Source organism: Procambarus clarkii, chromosome 26 (assembly GCF_040958095.1).
Source record: "Procambarus clarkii isolate CNS0578487 chromosome 26, FALCON_Pclarkii_2.0, whole genome shotgun sequence".
In the NCBI taxonomy this organism is placed as follows: Eukaryota; Metazoa; Arthropoda; class Malacostraca; order Decapoda; family Cambaridae; genus Procambarus; species Procambarus clarkii.
This window is the reverse complement of record NC_091175.1, coordinates 42,806,797-42,822,615: the sequence shown is the minus strand read 5'-3', so window position 1 is coordinate 42,822,615 and position 15,819 is coordinate 42,806,797.

Below are 15,819 nucleotides of genomic sequence, written 5' to 3'. Positions count from 1 at the left end.
GTGGACCACACTACCTGTCCCAGCACCACGTGGACCACACTACCTGTCCCAGCACCACGTGGAGCACACTGTCCCAGCACCACGTGGACCACACTGTCCCAGCACCACGTGGACCACACTACCTGTCCTAGCACCACGTGGACCACACTAATTGTCCCAGCACCACGTGGACCACAACTGTCCCAGGCACCACGTGGACACACTGTCCCAGCACCACGTGGACCACACTGTCCCAGCACACGTGGACCACACTGACTGTCCCAGCACCACGTGGACCACACTAACTGTCCCAGCACCACGTGGACCACACTACCTGTCCCAGCACCACGTGGACACACTAACTGTCCCAGCACCACGTGGACCACACTGACTGTCCCAGCACCACGTGGACCACACTGACTGTCCCAGCACCACGTGGACCACACTAACTGTCCAGCACCACGTGGACCACACTACCTGTCCCAGCACCACGTGGACCACACTACCTGTCCCAGCACCACGTGGACCACACTACCTGTCCCAGCACCACGTGGAGCACACTGTCCCAGCACCACGTGGACCACACTGTCCCAGCACCACGTGGACCACACTACCTGTCCTAGCACCACGTGGACCACACTAATTGTCCCAGCACCACGTAGACCACACTGTCCAGGCACCACGTGGACCCACACTGTCCCAGCACCACGTGGACCACACTGTCCCAGCACCACGTGGACCACACTGACTGTCCCAGCACCACGTGGACCACACTACTGTCCAGCACCACGTGGACCACACTACCTGTCCCAGCACCACGTGGACCACACTAACTGTCCCAGCACCACGTGGACCACACTGACTGTCCCAGCACCACGTGGACCACACTGACTGTCCCAGCACCACGTGGACACACTAACTGTCCCAGCACCACGTGGACCACACTACCTGTCCCAGCACCACGTGGACCACACTACCTGCCCAGCACCACGTGACCACACTACCTGTCCCAGCACCACGTGGACCACACTAACTGTCCCAGCACCACGTGGACCACACTACCTGTCCCAGCACCACGTGGACCACACTTCCTGTCCCAGCACCACGTGGACCACACTACCTGTCCCAGTACCACGTGGACCACACTACCTGTCCCAGCACCACGTGGACCACACTGTCTCAGCACCACGTGGACCACACTGTCCCAGCACCACGTGGACCACACTGTCCCAGCACCACGTGGTCCACACTACCTGTCCCAGCACCACGTGGACCACACTTCCTGTCCCAGCACCACGTGGACCACACTACCTGTCCCAGCACCACGTGGACCACACTGTCCCAGCACCACGTGGACCACACTACCTGTCCCAGCACCACGTGGACCACACTACCTGTCCCAGCACCACGTGGACCACACTACCTGTCCCAGCACCACGTGGAGCACACTGTCCCAGCACCACGTGGACCACACTGTCCCAGCACCACGTGGACCACACTACCTGTCCAGCACCACGTGGACCACACTAATTGTCCCAGCACCACGTGGACCACACTGTCCAGGCACCACGTGGACCACACTGTCCCAGCACCACGTGGACCACACTGTCCCAGCACCACGTGGACCACACTGTCCCAGCACCACGTGGACCACACTGTCCCAGCACCACGTGGACCACACTACCTGTCCCAGCACCACGTGGACCACACTACCTGTCCCAGCACCACGTGGACCATACTGTTCCAGCACCACGTGGGCCACACTGTCCAGGCACCAGTGGACCACACTGTCCCAGCACCACGTGGACCACACTACCTGTCCCAGCACCACGTGGACCACACGTGCCAGCACCACGTGGACCACAATACTGTCCCAGCACCACGTGGACCACACTACCTGTCCCAGCACCACGTGGACCACACTTCCTGTCCCAGCACCACGTGGACCACACTACCTGTCCCAGTACCACGTGGACCACACTACCTGTCCCAGCACCACGTGGACCACACTACCTGTCCCAGCACCACGTAGACCACACTGTCCCAGCACCACGTGGACCACACTACCTGTCCCAGCACCACGTGGACCACACTGTCCCAGCACCACGTGGACCACACTGTCCCAGCACCACGTGGACCACACTGTCCCAGCACCATGTGGACCACACTAACTGTCCCAGCACCACGTGGACCACACTGTCCAGGCACCACGTGGACCACAGTGTCCCAGCACCACGTGGACTACACTGTCCAGGCACCACGTGGACCACACTGTCCCAGCACCACGTGGACCACACTACCTGTCCCAGCACCACTTGGACCACATTACCTGTCCCAGCACCACGTGGACCACACTGTCCCAGCACCACGAGGACCACACTACCTGTCCCAGCACCACGTGGACCACACTACCTGTCCCAGCACCATGTGGACCACACTAACTGTCCAGCACCACGTGGACCACACTACCTGTCCCAGCACCACGTGGTCCACACTACCTGTCCCAGCACCACGTGGACCACACACTGTCCCAGCACCACGTGGCCACACTACCTGTCCCAGCACCACGTGGTCCACACTACCTGTCCCAGCACCACGTGGACCACACTACTGTCCCAGCACCACGTGGACCACACTACCTCCCAGCACCACGTGGACCACACTGTCCCAGCACCACGTGGACCACACTAACTGTCCCAGCACCACGTGGACCACACTACTGTCCCAGCACCACGTGGACCACACTAACTGTCCCAGCACCACGTGGACCACACTAACTGTCCCAGCACCACGTGGTCCACACTAACTGTCCCAGCACCACGTGGACCACACTGTCCCAGCACCACGTGGACCACACTGTCCCAGCACCACGTGGACCACACTGTCCCAGCACCACGTGGACCACACTAACTGTCCCAGCACCACGTGGTCCACACTACTGTCCCAGCACCACGTGGACCACACTGTCCCAGCACCACGGGACCACACTGTCCCAGCACCACGTGGACCACACTAACTGTCCCAGCACCACGTGGTCCACACTAACTGTCCCAGCACCACGTGGACCACACTACCTGTCCCAGCACCACGTGGACCACACTACCTGTCCCAGAACCACGTGGTCCACACTACCTGTCCCAGCACCACGTGGACCACACTAACTGTCCCAGCACCACGTGGACCACACTAACTGTCCCAGCACCACGTGAACCACACTACCTGTCCCAGTACCACGTGGTCCACACTAACTGTCCCAGCACCACGTGGTCCACACTAACTGTCCCAGCACCACGTGGACCACACTACCTGTCCCAGCACCACGTGGACCACACTACCTGTCCCAGCACCACGTGGACCACACTACCTGTCCCAGCACCACGTGGACCACACTGTCCCAGCACCACGTGGACCACACTGTCCCAGCACCACGTGGACCACACTGTCCCAGCACCACGTGGACCACACTGTCCCAACACCACGTGGACGACACTGTCCCAGCACCACGTGGACCACACCTGTCCCAGCACCACGTGGACCACACTGTCCCAGCACCACGTGGACCACACTACCTGTCCCAGCACCACGTGGACCACACTAACTGACCCAGCCGACGTGGACCACACTGTCCAGCACCACGTGACCACACTGTCCCAGCACCACGTGGACCACACACTGTCCCAGCACCACGTGGACCACACTACCTGTCCCAGCACCACGTGGACAACACTACTGTCCCAGCACCACGTGACCACACTGACTGTCCCAGCACCACGTGGACCACACTGACTGTCCCAGCACCACGTGGACCACACTACTGTCCCAGCACCACGTGGACCACACTACCTGTCCCAGCACCACGTGGACCACTATACCTGTCCAGCACCACGTGGACCACACTACCTGTCCCAGCACCACGTGGACACACTAACTGTCCCAGCACCACGTGAACCACACTACCTGTCCCAGCACCACGTGGACCACACTTCCTGTCCAGCACCACGTGGACCACACTACCTGTCCCAGTACCACGTGGACCACACTACCTGTCCCAGCACCACGTGGACCACACTGTCTCAGCACCACGTGGACCACACTGTCCCAGCACCACGTGGACCACACTGTCCCAGCACCACGTGGTCCACACTACCTGTCCCAGCACCACGGGACCACACTACCTGTCCCAGCACCACGTGGACCACACTACCTGTCCCAGCACCACGTGGAGCACACTGTGCCAGCACCACGTGGACCACACTGTCCCAGCACCACGTGGACCACACTACCTGTCCTAGCACCACGTGGACCTCACTAATTGTCCCAGCACCACGTGGACCACACTGTCCAGGCACCACGTGGACCACACTGTCCCAGCACCACGTGGACCACACTGTCCCAGCACCACGTGGACCACACTGTCCCAGCACCACGTGGACCACACTGTCCCAGCACCACGTGGACCACACTACCTGACCCAGCACCACGTGGACCACACTACCTGTCCCAGCACCACGTGGACCACACTACCTGTCCCAGCACCACGTGGACCACACTGTCCCAGCACCACGTGGACCACACTACCTGTCCCAGAACCACGTCGACCACACTACCTGTCCCAGCACCACGTGGACCACACTACCTGTCCCAGCACCACGTGGACCACACTGTCCCAGCACCACGTGGACCACACTACCTGTCCCAGCACCACGTCGTCCACACTACCTGTCCCAGCACCACGTGGACCACACTGTCCCAGCACCACGTGGACCACACTACCTGTCCCAGCACCACGTCGACCACACTACCTGTCCCAGCACCACGTGGACCACACTACCTGTCCCAGCACCACGTGGACCACACTGTCCCAGCACCACGTGGACCACACTACCTGTCCCAGCACCACGTGGACCACACTGTCCCAGCACCACGTGGACCACACTACCTGTCCCAGCACCACGTCGTCCACACTACCTGTCCCAGCACCACGTGGACCACACTGTCCCAGCACCACGTGGACCACACTACCTGTCCCAGCACCACGTCGACCACACTACCTGTCCCAGCACCACGTGGACCACACTACCTGTCCCAGCACCACGTGGACCACACTGTCCCAGCACCACGTGGACCACACTACCTGTCCCAGCACCACGTGGACCACACTGTTCCAGCACCACGTGGACCACACTACCTGTCCCAGCACCACGTGGACAACACTACCTGTCCCAGCACCACGTGGACAACACTACCTGTCCCAGCACCACGTGGACAACACTAACTGTCCCAGCACCACGTGGACGACACTACCTGTCCCAGCACCACGTGGATCACACTGTCCCAGCACCACGTGGACCACACTAGCTGTCCCAGCACCACGTGGACAACACTAACTGTCCCAGCACCACGTGGACCACACTGACTGTCCCAGCACCACGTGGACCACACTGACTGTCCCAGCACCACGTGGACCACACTAACTGTCCCAGCACCACGTGGACCACACTACCTGTCCCAGCACCACGTGGACCACACTACCTGTCCCAGCACCACGTGGACCACACTAACTGTCCCAGCACCACGTGGACCACACTACCTGTCCCAGCACCACGTGGACCACACTTCCTGTCCCAGCACCACGTGGACCACACTACCTGTCCCAGCACCACGTGGACCACACTACCTGTCCCAGCACCACGTGGACCACACTGTCTCAGCACCACGTGGACCACACTGTCCCAGCACCACGTGGACCACACTGTCCCAGCACCACGTGGTCCACACTACCTGTCCCAGCACCACGTGGACCACACTTCCTGTCCCAGCACCACGTGGACCACACTACCTGTCCAAGCACCACGTGGACCACACTGTCCCAGCACCACGTGGACCACACTACCTGTCCCAGCACCACGTGGACCACACTACCTGTCCCAGCACCACGTGGACCACACTACCTGTCCCAGCACCACGTGGAGCACACTGTCCCAGCACCACGTGGACCACACTGTCCCAGCACCACGTGGACCACACTACCTGTCCTAGCACCACGTGGACCACACTAATTGTCCCAGCACCACGTGGACCACACTGTCCAGGCACCACGTGGACCACACTGTCCCAGCACCACGTGGACCACACTGTCCCAGCACCACGTGGACCACACTGACTGTCCCAGCACCACGTGGACCACACTAACTGTCCCAGCACCACGTGGACCACACTACCTGTCCCAGCACCACGTGGACAACACTAACTGTCCCAGCACCACGTGGACCACACTGACTGTCCCAGCACCACGTGGACCACACTGACTGTCCCAGCACCACGTGGACCACACTAACTGTCCCAGCACCACGTGGACCACACTACCTGTCCCAGCACCACGTGGACCACACTACCTGTCCCAGCACCACGTGGACCACACTACCTGTCCCAGCACCACGTGGAGCACACTGTCCCAGCACCACGTGGACCACACTGTCCCAGCACCACGTGGACCACACTACCTGTCCTAGCACCACGTGGACCACACTAATTGTCCCAGCACCACGTAGACCACACTGTCCAGGCACCACGTGGACCACACTGTCCCAGCACCACGTGGACCACACTGTCCCAGCACCACGTGGACCACACTGACTGTCCCAGCACCACGTGGACCACACTAACTGTCCCAGCACCACGTGGACCACACTACCTGTCCCAGCACCACGTGGACAACACTAACTGTCCCAGCACCACGTGGACCACACTGACTGTCCCAGCACCACGTGGACCACACTGACTGTCCCAGCACCACGTGGACCACACTAACTGTCCCAGCACCACGTGGACCACACTACCTGTCCCAGCACCACGTGGACCACACTACCTGCCCAGCACCACGTGGACCACACTACCTGTCCCAGCACCACGTGGACCACACTAACTGTCCCAGCACCACGTGGACCACACTACCTGTCCCAGCACCACGTGGACCACACTTCTGTCCCAGCACCACGTGGACCACACTACCTGTCCCAGTACCACGTGGACCACACTACCTGTCCCAGCACCACGTGGACCACACTGTCTCAGCACCACGTGGACCACACTGTCCCAGCACCACGTGGACCACACTGTCCCAGCACCACGTGGTCCACACTACCTGTCCCAGCACCACGTGGACCACACTTCCTGTCCCAGCACCACGTGGACCACACTACCTGTCCCAGCACCACGTGGACCACACTGTCCCAGCACCACGTGGACCACACTACCTGTCCCAGCACCACGTGGACCACACTACCTGTCCCAGCACCACGTGGACCACACTACCTGTCCCAGCACCACGTGGAGCACACTGTCCCAGCACCACGTGGACCACACTGTCCCAGCACCACGTGGACCACACTACCTGTCCTAGCACCACGTGGACCACACTAATTGTCCCAGCACCACGTGGACCACACTGTCCAGGCACCACGTGGACCACACTGTCCCAGCACCACGTGGACCACACTGTCCCAGCACCACGTGGACCACACTGTCCCAGCACCACGTGGACCACACTGTCCCAGCACCACGTGGACCACACTACCTGACCCAGCACCACGTGGACCACACTACCTGTCCCAGCACCACGTGGACCACACTACCTGTCCCAGCACCACGTGGACCATACTGTTCCAGCACCACGTGGGCCACACTGTCCAGGCACCACGTGGACCACACTGTCCCAGCACCACGTGGACCACACTACCTGTCCCAGCACCACGTGGACCACACTGTGCCAGCACCACGTGGACCACAATACCTGTCCCAGCACCACGTGGACCACACTACCTGTCCCAGCACCACGTGGACCACACTTCCTGTCCCAGCACCACGTGGACCACACTACCTGTCCCAGTACCACGTGGACCACACTACTGTCCCAGCACCACGTGGACCACACTACCTGTCCCAGCACCACGTAGACCACACTGTCCCAGCACCACGTGGACCACACTACCTGTCCCAGCACCACGTGGACCACACTGTCCCAGCACCACGTGGACCACACTGTCCCAGCACCACGTGGACCACACTGTCCCAGCACCATGTGGACCACACTAACTGTCCCAGCACCACGTGGACCACACTGTCCAGGCACCACGTGGACCACAGTGTCCCAGCACCACGTGGACTACACTGTCCAGGCACCACGTGGACCACACTGTCCCAGCACCACGTGGACCACACTACCTGTCCCAGCACCACTTGGACCACATTACCTGTCCCAGCACCACGTGGACCACACTGTCCCAGCACCACGTGGACCACACTACCTGTCCCAGCACCACGTGGACCACACTACCTGTCCCAGCACCATGTGGACCACACTAACTGTCCCAGCACCACGTGGACCACACTACCTGTCCCAGCACCACGTGGTCCACACTACCTGTCCCAGCACCACGTGGACCACACTAACTGTCCCAGCACCACGTGGTCCACACTACCTGTCCCAGCACCACGTGGTCCACACTACCTGTCCCAGCACCACGTGGACCACACTAACTGTCCCAGCACCACGTGGACCACACTACCTCTCCCAGCACCACGTGGACCACACTAACTGTCCCAGCACCACGTGGACCACACTAACTGTCCCAGCACCACGTGGACCACACTACCTGTCCCAGCACCACGTGGACCACACTAACTGTCCCAGCACCACGTGGACCACACTAACTGTCCCAGCACCACGTGGTCCACACTAACTGTCCCAGCACCACGTGGACCACACTGTCCCAGCACCACGTGGACCACACTGTCCCAGCACCACGTGGACCACACTGTCCCAGCACCACGTGGACCACACTAACTGTCCCAGCACCACGTGGTCCACACTAACTGTCCCAGCATCACGTGGACCACACTGTCCCAGCACCACGTGGACCACACTGTCCCAGCACCACGTGGACCACACTAACTGTCCCAGCACCACGTGGTCCACACTAACTGTCCCAGCACCACGTGGACCACACTACCTGTCCCAGCACCACGTGGACCACACTACCTGTCCCAGAACCACGTGGTCCACACTACCTGTCCCAGCACCACGTGGACCACACTAACTGTACCAGCACCACGTGGACCACACTAACTGTCCCAGCACCACGTGAACCACACTACCTGTCCCAGTACCACGTGGTCCACACTAACTGTCCCAGCACCACGTGGTCCACACTAACTGTCCCAGCACCACGTGGACCACACTACCTGTCCCAGCACCACGTGGACCACACTACCTGTACCAGCACCACGTGGACCACACTACCTGTCCCAGCACCACGTGGACCACACTGTCCCAGCACCACGTGGACCACACTGTCCCAGCACCACGTGGACCACACTGTCCCAGCACCACGTGGACCACACTGTCCCAACACCACGTGGACGACACTGTCCCAGCACCACGTGGACCACACTGTCCCAGCACCACGTGGACCACACTGTCCCAGCACCACGTGGACCACACTACCTGTCCCAGCACCACGTGGACCACACTAACTGACCCAGCACGACGTGGACCACACTGTCCAGGCACCACGTGTACCACACTGTCCCAGCACCACGTGGACCACACTAACTGTCCCAGCACCACGTGGACCACACTACCTGTCCCAGCACCACGTGGACAACACTAACTGTCCCAGCACCACGTGGACCACACTGACTGTCCCAGCACCACGTGGACCACACTGACTGTCCCAGCACCACGTGGACCACACTAACTGTCCCAGCACCACGTGGACCACACTACCTGTCCCAGCACCACGTGGACCACTATACCTGTCCCAGCACCACGTGGACCACACTACCTGTCCCAGCACCACGTGGACCACACTAACTGTCCCAGCACCACGTGAACCACACTACCTGTCCCAGCACCACGTGGACCACACTTCCTGTCCCAGCACCACGTGGACCACACTACCTGTCCCAGTACCACGTGGACCACACTACCTGTCCCAGCACCACGTAGACCACACTGTCTCAGCACCACGTGGACCACACTGTCCCAGCACCACGTGGACCACACTGTCCCAGCACCACGTGGTCCACACTACCTGTCCCAGCACCACGTGGACCACACTACCTGTCCCAGCACCACGTGGACCACACTACCTGTCCCAGCACCACGTGGAGCACACTGTCCCAGCACCACGTGGACCACACTGTCCCAGCACCACGTGGACCACACTACCTGTCCTAGCACCACGTGGACCACACTAATTGTCCCAGCACCACGTGGACCACACTGTCCAGGCACCACGTGGACCACACTGTCCCAGCACCACGTGGACCACACTGTCCCAGCACCACGTGGACCACACTGTCCCAACCACGTGGACCACACTGTCCCAGCACCACGTGGACCACACTACCTGACCCAGCACCACGTGGACCACACTACCTGTCCCAGCACCACGTGGACACACTACCTGTCCCAGCACCACGTGGACCATACTGTCCCAGCAACACGTGGGCCACACTGTCCAGGCACCACGTGGACCACACTGTCCCAGCACCACGTGGACCACACTACCTGTCCCAGCACCACGTGGACCACACTGTCCCAGCACCACGTGGACCACAATACCTGTCCCAGCACCACGTGGACCACACTACCTGTCCCAGCACCACGTGGACCACACTTCCTGTCCCAGCACCACGTGGACCACACTACCTGTCCCAGCACCACGTGGACCACACTGTCCCAGTACCACGTGGACCACACTACCTGTCCCAGCACCACGTGGACCACACTACCTGTCCCAGCACCACGTAGACCACACTGTCCCAGCACCACGTGGACCACACTACCTGTCCCAGCACCACGTGGACCACACTGTCCCAGCACCACGTGGACCACACTGTCCCAGCACCACGTGGACCACACTAACTGTCCCAGCACCACGTGGACCACACTGTCCAGGCACCACGTGGACCACAGTGTCCCAGCACCACGTGGACCACACTGTCCAGGCACCACGTGGACCACACAGTCCCAGCACCACGTGGACCACACTACCTGTCCCAGCACCACTTGGACCACACTACCTGTCCCAGCACCACGTGGACCACACTGTCCCAGCACCACGTGGACCACACTACCTGTCCCAGCACCACGTGGACCACACTACCTGTCCCAGCACCATGTGGACCACACTAACTGTCCCAGCACCACGTGGACCACACTACCTGTCCCAGCACCACGTGGTCCACACTACCTGTCCCAGCACCACGTGGACCACACTACTGTCCCAGCACCACGTGGTCCACACTACCTGTCCCAGCACCACGTAGTCACACTACCTGTCCCAGCACCACGTGGACCACACTAACTGTCCCAGCACCACGTGGACCACACTACCTCTCCCAGCACCACGTGGACCACACTAACTGTCCCAGCACCACGTGGACCACACTAACTGTCCCAGCACCACGTGGACCACACTACCTGTCCCAGCACCACGTGGACCACACTAACTGTCCCAGCACCACGTGGACCACACTAACTGTCCCAGCACCACGTGGTCCACACTAACTGTCCCAGCACCACGTGGACCACACTGTCCCAGCACCACGTGGACCACACTGTCCCAGCACCACGTGGACCACACTAACTGTCCCAGCACCACGAGGTCCACACTAACTGTCCCAGCATCACGTGGACCACACTGTCCCAGCACCACGTGGACCACACTGTCCCAGCACCACGTGGACCACACTAACTGTCCCAGCACCACGTGGTCCACACTAACTGTCCCAGCACCACGTGGACCACACTACCTGTCCCAGCACCACGTGGACCACACTACCTGTCCCAGAACCACGTGGTCCACACTACCTGTCCCAGCACCACGTGGACCACACTAACTGTCCCAGCACCACGTGGACCACACTAACTGTCCCAGCACCACGTGGACCACACTACCTGTCCCAGCACCACGTGGTCCACACTAACTGTCCCAGCACCACGTGGTCCACACTAACTGTCCCAGCACCACGTGGACCACACTACCTGTCCCAGCACCACGTGGACCACACTACCTGTCCCAGCACCACGTGGACCACACTACCTGTCCCAGCACCACGTGGACCACACTGTCCCAGCACCACGTGGACCACACTGTCCCAGCACCACGTGGACCACACTGTCCCAGCACCACGTGGACCACACTGTCCCACACCACGTGGACACACTGTCCCAGCACCACGTGGACCACACTGTCCCAGCACCACGTGGACCACACTGTCCCAGCACCACGTGGACCACACTAACTGTCCCAGCACCACGTGGACCACACTGTCCAGCACCACGTGGACCACACTGTCCCAGCACCACGTGGACCACACTGTCCAGCACCACGTGGACCACACTTCCCAGCACCACGTGGACCACACTACCTGTCCCAGCACCACTTGGACCACACTACCTGTCCCAGCACCACGTGGACCACACTGTCCCAGCACCACGTGGACCACACTACCTGTCCCAGCACCACGTGGACCACACTACCTGTCCCAGCACCACGTGGACCACACTAACTGTCCCAGCACCACGTGGACCACACTACCTGTCCCAGCACCACGTGGTCCACACTACCTGTCCCAGCACCACGTGGACCACACTAACTGTCCCAGCACCACGTGGTCCACACTACCTGTCCCAGCACCACGTGGTCCACACTACCTGTCCCAGCACCACGTGGACCACACTAACTGTCCCAGCACCACGTGGACCACACTACCTGTCCCAGCACCACGTGGACCACACTACTGTCCCAGCACCACGTGGACCACACTAACTGTCCCAGCACCACGTGGACCACACTACCTGTCCCAGCACCACGTGGACCACACTAACTGTCCCAGCACCACGTGGACCACACTAACTGCCCAGCACCACGTGGTCCACACTAACTGTCCCAGCACCACGTGGACCACACTGTCCCAGCACCACGTGGACCACACTGTCCCAGCACCACGTGGACCACACTACTGTCCCAGCACCACGTGGACCACACTACTGTCCCAGCACCACGTGGACCACACTGTCCCAGCACCACGTGGACCACACTGTCCCAGCACCACGTGGACCACACTACTGTCCCAGCACCACGTGGTCCACACTAACTGTCCCAGCACCACGTGGACCACACACTGTCCCAGCACCACGTGGACCACACCTGTCCCAGCACCACGTGGTCCACACTACCTGTCCCAGCACCACGTGGACCACACACTGTCCCAGCACCACGTGGACCACACTACTGTCCCAGCACCACGTGACCACACTACCTGTCCCAGCACCACGTGGTCCACACAACTGTCCCAGCACCACGTGGACCACACTACTGTCCCAGCACCACGTGGACCACACTACCTGTCCCAGCACCACGTGGACCACCTACCTGTCCCAGCACCACGTGGACCACACTACCTGTCCCAGCACCACGTGGACCACACTGTCCCAGCACCACGTGGACCACACTGTCCCAGCACCACGTGGACCACACTGTCCCAGCACCACGTGGACCACACTGTCCCAGCACCACGTGGACACACTGTCCCAGCACCACGTGGACCACACTGTCCCAGCACCACGTGGACCACACTGTCCCAGCACCACGTGGACCACACTACCTGTCCCAGCACCACGTGGACCACACTACTGTCCCAGCACACGTGGACACACTGTCCAGCACCACGTACACACTGTCCCAGCACCACGTGGACCACACTACTGTCCCAGCACCACGTGGACCACACTACTGTCCCAGCACCACGTGGACACACTAACTGTCCCAGCACCACGTGGACCACACTACTGTCCCAGCACCACGTGGACCACACTGACTGTCCCAGCACCACGTGGACCACACTACTGTCCCAGCACCACGTGGACCACACTACCTGTCCCAGCACCACGTGGACCACTACCTGTCCCAGCACCACGTGGACCACACTACCTGTCCCAGCACCACGTGGACCACACTAACTGTCCCAGCACCACGTGACCACACTACCTGTCCCAGCACCACGTGGACCACACTGTCCCAGCACCACGTGGACCACACTACCTGTCCCAGCACCACGTGGACCACACTACCTGTCCCAGCACCACGTGGACCACACTGTCCAGCACCACGTGGACCACACTGTCCCAGCACCACGTGGACCACACTGTCCCAGCACCACGTGGACCACACTACCTGTCCCAGCACCACGTGGACCACACTACCTGTCCCAGCACCACGTGGACCACACTACCTGTCCCAGCACCACGTGGCACACTGTCCCAGCACCACGTGGACCACACTGTCCCAGCACCACGTGGACCACACTGTCCCAGCACCACGTGGACCACACTACCTGTCCAGCACCACGTGGACCACACTAATGTCCCAGCACCACGTGGACCACACTGTCCAGCACCACGTGGACCACACTGTCCCAGCACCACGTGGACCACACTGTCCCAGCACCACGTGGACCACACTGTCCCAGCACCACGTGGACCACACTGTCCCAGCACCACGTGGACCACACTACTGTCCCAGCACCACGTGGACCACACTACTGTCCCAGCACCACGTGGACCACACTACCTGTCCCAGCACCACGTGGACACTACCTGTCCCAGCACACGTGGCCACACTGTCCAGCACCACGTGGACCACACTGTCCCAGCACCACGTGGACCACACTACCTGTCCCAGCACCACGTGGACCACACTGTCCCAGCACCACGTGGACCACAATACCTGTCCCAGCACCACGTGGACCACACTACCTGTCCCAGCACCACGTGGACCACACTTCCTGTCCCAGCACCACGTGGACCACACTACCTGTCCCAGCACCACGTGGACCACACTGTCCCAGCACCACGTGGACCACACTACCTGTCCCAGCACCACGTGGACCACACTACTGTCCCAGCACCACGTGGACCACACTGTCCCAGCACCACGTGGACCACACTACCTGTCCCAGCACCACGTGGACCACACTGTCCAGCACCACGTGGACCACACTGTCCCAGCACCACGTGGACCACACTAACTGTCCCAGCACCACGTGGACCACACTGTCCAGCACCACGTGGACCACAGTGTCCCAGCACCACGGGACCACACTGTCCAGCACCACGTGGACCACACAGTCCCAGCACCACGTGGACCACACTACCTGTCCCAGCACCACGTGGACCACACTACCTGTCCCAGCACCACGTGGACCACACTGTCCCAGCACCACGTGGACCACACTACCTGTCCCAGCACCACGTGGACCACACTACCTGTCCCAGCACCACGTGGACCACACTAACTGTCCCAGCACCACGTGGACCACACTACCTGTCCCAGCACCACGTGGACCACACTACCTGTCCCAGCACCACGTGGACCACACTAACTGTCCCAGCACCACGTGGTCCACACTACTGTCCCAGCACCACGTGGACAACCTGTCCCAGCACCACGTGGACCACACTGTCCCAGCACCACGTGGACCACACTACCTCCCAGCACCACGTGGACCACACTAACTGTCCCAGCACCACGTGGACCACACTAACTGTCCCAGCACCACGTGGACCACACTACTGTCCCAGCACCACGTGGACCACACTACTGTCCCAGCACCACGTGGACCACACTAACTGTCCCAGCACCACGTGGACCACACTAACTGTCCCAGCACCACGTGGACCACACTGTCCCAGCACCACGTGGACCACACTGTCCCAGCACCACGTGGACCACACTACTGTCCCAGCACCACGTGGTCCACACTAACTGT